Source organism: Antedon bifida, chromosome 2 (genome assembly GCF_963402885.1).
Source record: "Antedon bifida chromosome 2, ecAntBifi1.1, whole genome shotgun sequence".
Taxonomy (NCBI): domain Eukaryota; kingdom Metazoa; phylum Echinodermata; class Crinoidea; order Comatulida; family Antedonidae; genus Antedon; species Antedon bifida.
Window position 1 is genome coordinate 14,704,372 of NC_136227.1, and position 6,655 is coordinate 14,711,026.

A 6,655-nucleotide genomic window follows, 5' to 3' on the forward strand; every position below is an offset into this window, starting at 1 on the left:
GAACCTCAGAAGAAGGCATGTATATTGAATATTGACGGCAAAACTAATCTCTATTAATACAAATTAAATACACCAATAAAATTTACCCGCTGTATCACATGGTAAATTGGTTGACCTCCAAAGTCCCAGATGTTGATAACAAACTTGTTGCTATCCACTTTAGAGTCACCGCCTTCTCTTGCAGAGCAAAGTTTTCTTACAAATTTGTCTAAGAACCTTTTAGGAATTTCTGGTCTCTCAAGTTTTTCTTCATACACTGGTTCTGTTGTGATAAAATATATAAAACTCATATGTGATTACCAACTATAACTTTTTTATTTAAAGAAAAAGTATTTCCAATGCAATATTTAAGTATTGTAAACCTTATCCTTTCCAATCAATGGTTTAGTGATGAGTTTATTTAACCACATTGTACTGCAAGTTGAATAGATTACACAGCAGTGTCATACAATATACAAATATTAGTATTAACTGTCAAAGTAACTTGCAAGATAATATATGTTCATTAGCAGACACTGATGATTATGATTAAATTTCCACTCCTTTAATCATTTCAATATTTAGCACTTTAGTCTTTATTTCTGATATCATTAATATGTATGAACAGCACAATCAAACACATTTCAAAATAAATATTTACCCTCTTTTTGTGGACTTGGCATTGGATTTGAACTTGTTGATGTTTCACCAGATTTGGCTTCCTGTTTTGATGTTGATGCTTCTGTTGGGTTTTTTTTTTTCTCAGGTCTACTATCTGAAAAATGTGTTGATATAATTAAAGATGCTACCTTGTTATAAATAGCATAATAATAATTAATAATAACAATAATTTTCTCAGAAAACTCAAGCAAATTAGAGTTGATAACAGTATTTTAATTCTATTTTATCAAAGTATTATTCAAAGTATTTTATCTTTTAGCATTGGATGTTTTTATGGTAACTTTACTGAAAATGATAAGAAAAATATTGAGAGACCACGTAAAATTGCACAACGTATTATTAAAGCTGATCTAACGCCTTGTTCATTTATCTATGAAAAGAGTATTCTAAAAAAAGTAAACAATATTATGAAAGACCCCACTCATCCGTTACATTACTGTTATAACTTAAATAGATCAGGAATTAGGCTACGACCTCCAAGAGCAAATCTTTGTAGAACTAGAAAATCCTTCGTTGTAAATAGCATTCATATTTTTAATTCTAATGTAAGACGTTAATGCAATTTTTAATAGATTTACATTTTTAAAGATGTATTGTCCCTTGCAAACACAAAAAAATGAAAGTCAAAATATACTAAATTTTTATTGGCCATATCAAAGTAATATTAAAGTTATTCACTTTAAGTCGAAAATTCAAGCCAAAAACAACAATTTTACGTAATTAACAGCTAAATTAATTTGATTACATTTCATCTGGAAAATAGTCGCGATTAAAAGTAAACAAAGATTTTAAACCATGAGTATACATTATGCATGATGCTAATTAGGATTGTTTACAACTCGTCACGGTTGAGAAGGTGTTTTCACACAGATCGCGAGGAAGTTTTATGATTATGCATACAGAGTAGCCAAATAAGCGCATTGCATTATAAGATATGTTTTGATCGAAAACTTTGACTGGAAGTCAAAGTTATTTTTTGAACCAAAAAACGTCTGTATTTCAGTTAAATGATTTTTTTTTTGACTAATTTTTGGTGAAAGTTAATAACTATTATGATACTTCAAAATGACCCACTTTTTTTCGAAATCTTTTTATTTTTATTTTTTTGGAATTTGACAAAGGGACAATACATCTTTAACAGTATTTTTAACTTTTTATCTTGTATTTTTAATCTGTTATTATACTGCACGTTTTTAAATTGTTGCAATATTGTTGTTTTAATCTACCAAGCAAAGTGAATTTCCATTTTTATGGACAAAAATTTCTTGAATCTTGAATGTATTAGCATTCATCATTATGCTTTATAATCAAATTAACTCGGCAAGAACAAAGGTTAGTGTAATGAATCACTTTTTGTTGATTCCAACCTGATCCAATTTGCCATCATCATTATAATATGTGTATTTTTTGTATTCTCTATTTGAATTCAAATGTCACAGCAGTAATCACAGCAAAATGCTGTATAAACTGTCTTTTATAAAAACTTTTATATTAAATTTATTTTTAAAAATCTCTTTTGTACCAATTTTATATTGATTGTATTTTGGGCTTTTAGTTTTATACTTTTAAATTTATTTTACAGCAGATTACAATAACAATAAAGACATTTTAAAGTAAATTTGAATTAACTTTCATTAAAATCTTTTACCAGATTTTGTTTCCTGCTTTGATGGTCCTGCTCTTGGTGTGTATCCTTTTGTATGGCGTGGACTTTTCAACATTTGTTTAACTGTGACATCAGTGACAGCATCCTGATACATGTCTAAAGCTTTTAATTTAAAAAATCTTAATAAAATCATGTATATATTATTTTATTTCTTACACAGTTACATTGGTTTTTAAAAGCATAGAAACCATTTTTATGATGTTGTTGCAATAATTTAAAAACTAATTTATCCTCAAATTGAATTTAAATAACTTGTATGTTTACATGGTAGTGGTTTTTCCATGCATTTATGAAATATCAAAGTGTGTGCAAGAACTAGTCACAAATTGTCACCCAAATATTAAACCTAGAGTGTCTATTCAATTGATTTACAATGACATGAGAACAACAATTATTTGGTAAAAAAATAAAACATAATAAAACAAGTTGTGACATGACAGTGCATGAGTTAGGGTGAATTTTAAATTTGGAGTACAGTTGTGGCTTGGTGGTTATGATGCTTGGCTACCAATTGAAGGGTCCTGGGTTGAAGTCCTGTCATATTCCAGGATTTTTTCTAATGACAAATTACAACTCCACTCCCAAAGACTTGTAATAAGACTTTGTTTATGTAGAGCATCTTGTGTATGTTTGTCTTTTGAACAAGAAGGATAGTGAATTAATTCGCTTATGGTTATCCTTGGAAATTTGCCTAAATAATTATAAAAAATAAATTAAAAAATATAAATAAATCATCTATTTTGGTTGCAGCATGTATCTGAATAAAGTGAATACTTACAAATATCCTGCGTTGTTTCTTTCAACACTTCTTTGTTACTGGCATCTGGTGTACACACCGTTGTTTTTACCATTGCATCTGTTATTACATGCAATGGATTAAACCTATGACAAAATGACATTATATAATTCAGAAAAGAATGTTTGCATTGATAATCTAGAGACACAAAAATAATTTGATGGTATACTGCAATTACATTGTTTTTACGTTGCATTATAATCTTATTTTAAACCCTCAACATACCCAGAATACTAAAGGGCCAAATACTTTAATCAAACAACAATTGTAATGATAGTAAATTTTAATCAACTATATTCTTACTCTTTTACATTGTGATATTTAGATTATTTATGTTTAGATTATAAGGATCCCAATGAAAATAAGTATTAAAGCTATTTTGGCTAGCTTTGTGTATGCTGGTTACTCTTATCAATATTTGCAATGTATTTTGATATTATTTTATAGTAAAATAAATTGAAACTATTCAGGAAAAATGTTTCAAATGTCTTATTCTTGTAATTGATCCTACAGTAACAACTGTTTGTAACAGTTAAAGTGGTTAAATGTAATAGTTGTAATTGATATAAAGTATAAGTATATTGAAATTATTCTTTTTTCCAAACCAATAATTAGTAAAAACTAACCTTGACAGTTTCGCTGTCCTGATCGGACAGCTTCTTCAGAAATAATGACGATCTATCATCAAACAGACTGACCTCTAGAGGGCCTATTCTGTTGGTGGGTTTCTGAAGAAGCTGTCCGATCAGGACAGCGAAACTGTCAAGGTTAGTTTTTACTAATTATTGGTTTGGAAAAAAGAATATTTTCAATATACTTATACCTACAAACCAGATGAACATTTTCAATCATGATATAAAGTATGCTTACTCTTTTCTTAAAAGAGAATTTATAGTAGATGTTTTTCCAACATTCTCAAGTCCTACAAAAATAGTTCTTCACTTGATTAAACTCTGTTTGTCCTTCTTCAAGTGCATTTTGAAATGCTTTCACCGCATCAGGTCCTCGTGCCAATATCTCCTCTGGAACATGCACATCTTAAAAACAAAATATAAGGTACAATAATTATTGTATAACATCCTGATTGTTTGTATACTACTCTTATAAACTCTTAATACTCTTTATAAAATTTAACAGTTTAATATGCACTAAGAATGTCTTAATCATTACTTGAAATAAATTAAGGTCATAATAGCAGAGTACAAAGATTAAGGTATAACTCTATATAGAATAAAATACTTCAGCAATTCATCACGTAAAACAGATGACTGATTTTTATCAAATGCAACAATTTGATAAATATGTGGTACTAATAAGGTATATGCCAACACTTAAGCTTATAAGCCGATGCTCACAAATGCGACCAAAATTTAGATTTAGACATTTCTGCATATTCAAATGTTTTTTCATTTATTATTATAAACACACAGAATATTGTTACAAAGCCTTTAAGAACATGTCTGTGAAGTTGGTTACTAGTTCCTAGTTCCTAGTTCCTTATTCAAATTCATTTAAAGGGACAGTCACAAATATTTTTAAAAACAGACTTTAATAGGTAATAACTGTCTAATTGAGTTGTTATTGCATCAACATGTTAGCCTTGACCTCCTCTACTTTTTCCGGTCAAAGTTCATTAACATTTTATTCATTTACACCCTCTACGGCGAATAAGTAACTAGCTTTTACGAACGTTATAACACTTGACCTACTTAATTTTTTCAAAATGTTTTGATATGGATCGATCACCCTTGACCTACTTTACCATTTGCCACCCCAGTTCCGCGAACTTTTTTGCATCTTCGCCCTCTACGGCGAATAAGTAACTGGCTTTACGAACGTTATAACACTTGACCTACTTAATTTTTTCAAAATGTTTTGATATGGATCGATCACCCTTGACCTACTTTACCATTTGCCACCCCAGTTCCGCGAACTTTTTTGCATCTTCGCCCTCTACGGCGAATAAGTAACTGGCTTTACGAACGTTATAACACTTGACCTACTTATTTTTTTCAAAATATTTTGGTATGAATCGATCACCCTTGACCTACTTTACCATTTGCCACCCCAGTTCCGCGAACTTTTTTTGCGTCTACGCCCTCTACGGCGAATAAGTAACTGGCTTTTACGAACGTTATAACACTTGACTTACTTAATTTTTTCAAAATAGTTTGGTATGAATCGATCACCCTTGACCTACTCTACCATTTGCCACCCCAGTTCCGCGAATTTGTTTTGCATCTACGCCCTCTAACTGGCTTCTACGAATGTTATAACACTTGACCTGATTGAAAATGTTCATCTGGTTTGTAGGTATAAGTATCTTGAAAATATTCTAGAGGGCCTATTCTGTTTAATGACAGGGTCATACACGTGACTGAGTTGGTGGGTGCCCTCGTCTCTGTTGATGATTTGGTTTCCTCGTCTGCGGATCCAGATGGCTTCTCTGATGCGTCGGTTGTTTGTATCTGGTTCCCTGTCGATGATTTTAGGTTGGAGCAGAAATGAAATAACGTGATATACATGAAGTTAATAAATCGAAGAATAACTGTTGGAAATAGCAGAATTAATTGCTTTTAAAGAATTGTTGAAAGTATCGAAGACTGACTTTATTGATACTGATATTATTTTACGTGGAAAAGGAGAAATAAATAATTGATCAGGGAGCGGATTGCAGTGCAGAACGACATCAAGAAACATTTTAACTTAATATTTAATTTATTTATATGTCAGGAAAGAGTTGCAATTTGGGAAGAATTATAATTGGTTATACCAGCGGAACGGGAGCAGAGGCGTGGGAGTTGTTTAGTTGCAGAATCGTTTTAACTTTTATCTTTCTAATTTGTTTTGTGTCAGCATTGAGATAGAAGAAGACAAGAAGTGACGAAATTGTGGACCTTTATTATTTGTTTAATTATTGACCTTGGGATAGTATTGGATGTGAAAGGGGGGGTTTCTGGGATTTATTTGACACTAAGAAGATTGTTGATATTTTGTTTGGAAGGATTGGGAATTTGGGGAATGGTATAAATTGTGTGGGGAATAGAGATACTGTATCATTGTTTGAGAATTGCTTGGTTTTTTTTGTGGTTTTTTTTTGTGGGGGTTTGGATTATAAGAGAAAGAATTGTTTGTCAAAGATTATTAAATTTACTTTTTACATTTTTATGTGTACAGTTGTGGCTATTTATCGTTGTTTGCCGGTGGTTACCAGGAATTACATGTCCGAAAGAGCCGTAGTTGCGGCTGTGTGACATAGACCTAGAATGTTTGAACAAATCTCTGAATTAAAAATCACCCACATAGGCCTATAATGACATCATCTTACAGTACCCATCTATAAGCGCACAAAAAAACAAAGCTGAACTAATGGGTTTTTTTCAAATGTCATTACAGCAACTGTTACTTAAAAACAGTTTACACTACCTTATAACAGCAAAATTAACCTATTCATTAATACTGTTACTGTTAATATTAACAATTAAAAAGCGCACACTATTCATTGAGTGATAATAGTCGTTTAAACACAATAT

The 6,655-nt window shown here is 30.8% G+C and overlaps 2 long non-coding RNA genes across 4 annotated transcripts in view; one reads left to right on the top strand and one right to left on the bottom strand.

The window, feature by feature from the left end:
* Positions 1 to 758, bottom strand: part of LOC144835189 (uncharacterized) — a 164,352-nt gene extending 163,594 nt beyond the window's left edge. The window contains exons 1-2 of one of the 2 annotated variants that reach the window (XR_013611053.1): positions 641 to 758; positions 173 to 262 (exon numbers count right to left, since the gene is read on the bottom strand). This is a non-coding gene — a long non-coding RNA (uncharacterized LOC144835189). Of the gene's footprint in view, positions 1 to 172; positions 263 to 640 lie in introns of those variants that run through there. The other variant, XR_013611052.1, reaches the window with a different exon arrangement.
* Positions 1 to 6,393, top strand: part of LOC144835198 (uncharacterized) — a 329,884-nt gene extending 323,491 nt beyond the window's left edge. Inside the window, exon 4 of one of the 2 annotated variants that reach the window (XR_013611063.1) lies at positions 5,666 to 6,393. This is a non-coding gene — a long non-coding RNA (uncharacterized LOC144835198). The remainder of the gene's footprint in view (positions 1 to 5,665) is intronic. The other variant, XR_013611062.1, reaches the window with a different exon arrangement.
* The last annotated feature ends 262 nt before the right edge of the window (positions 6,394 to 6,655 follow it).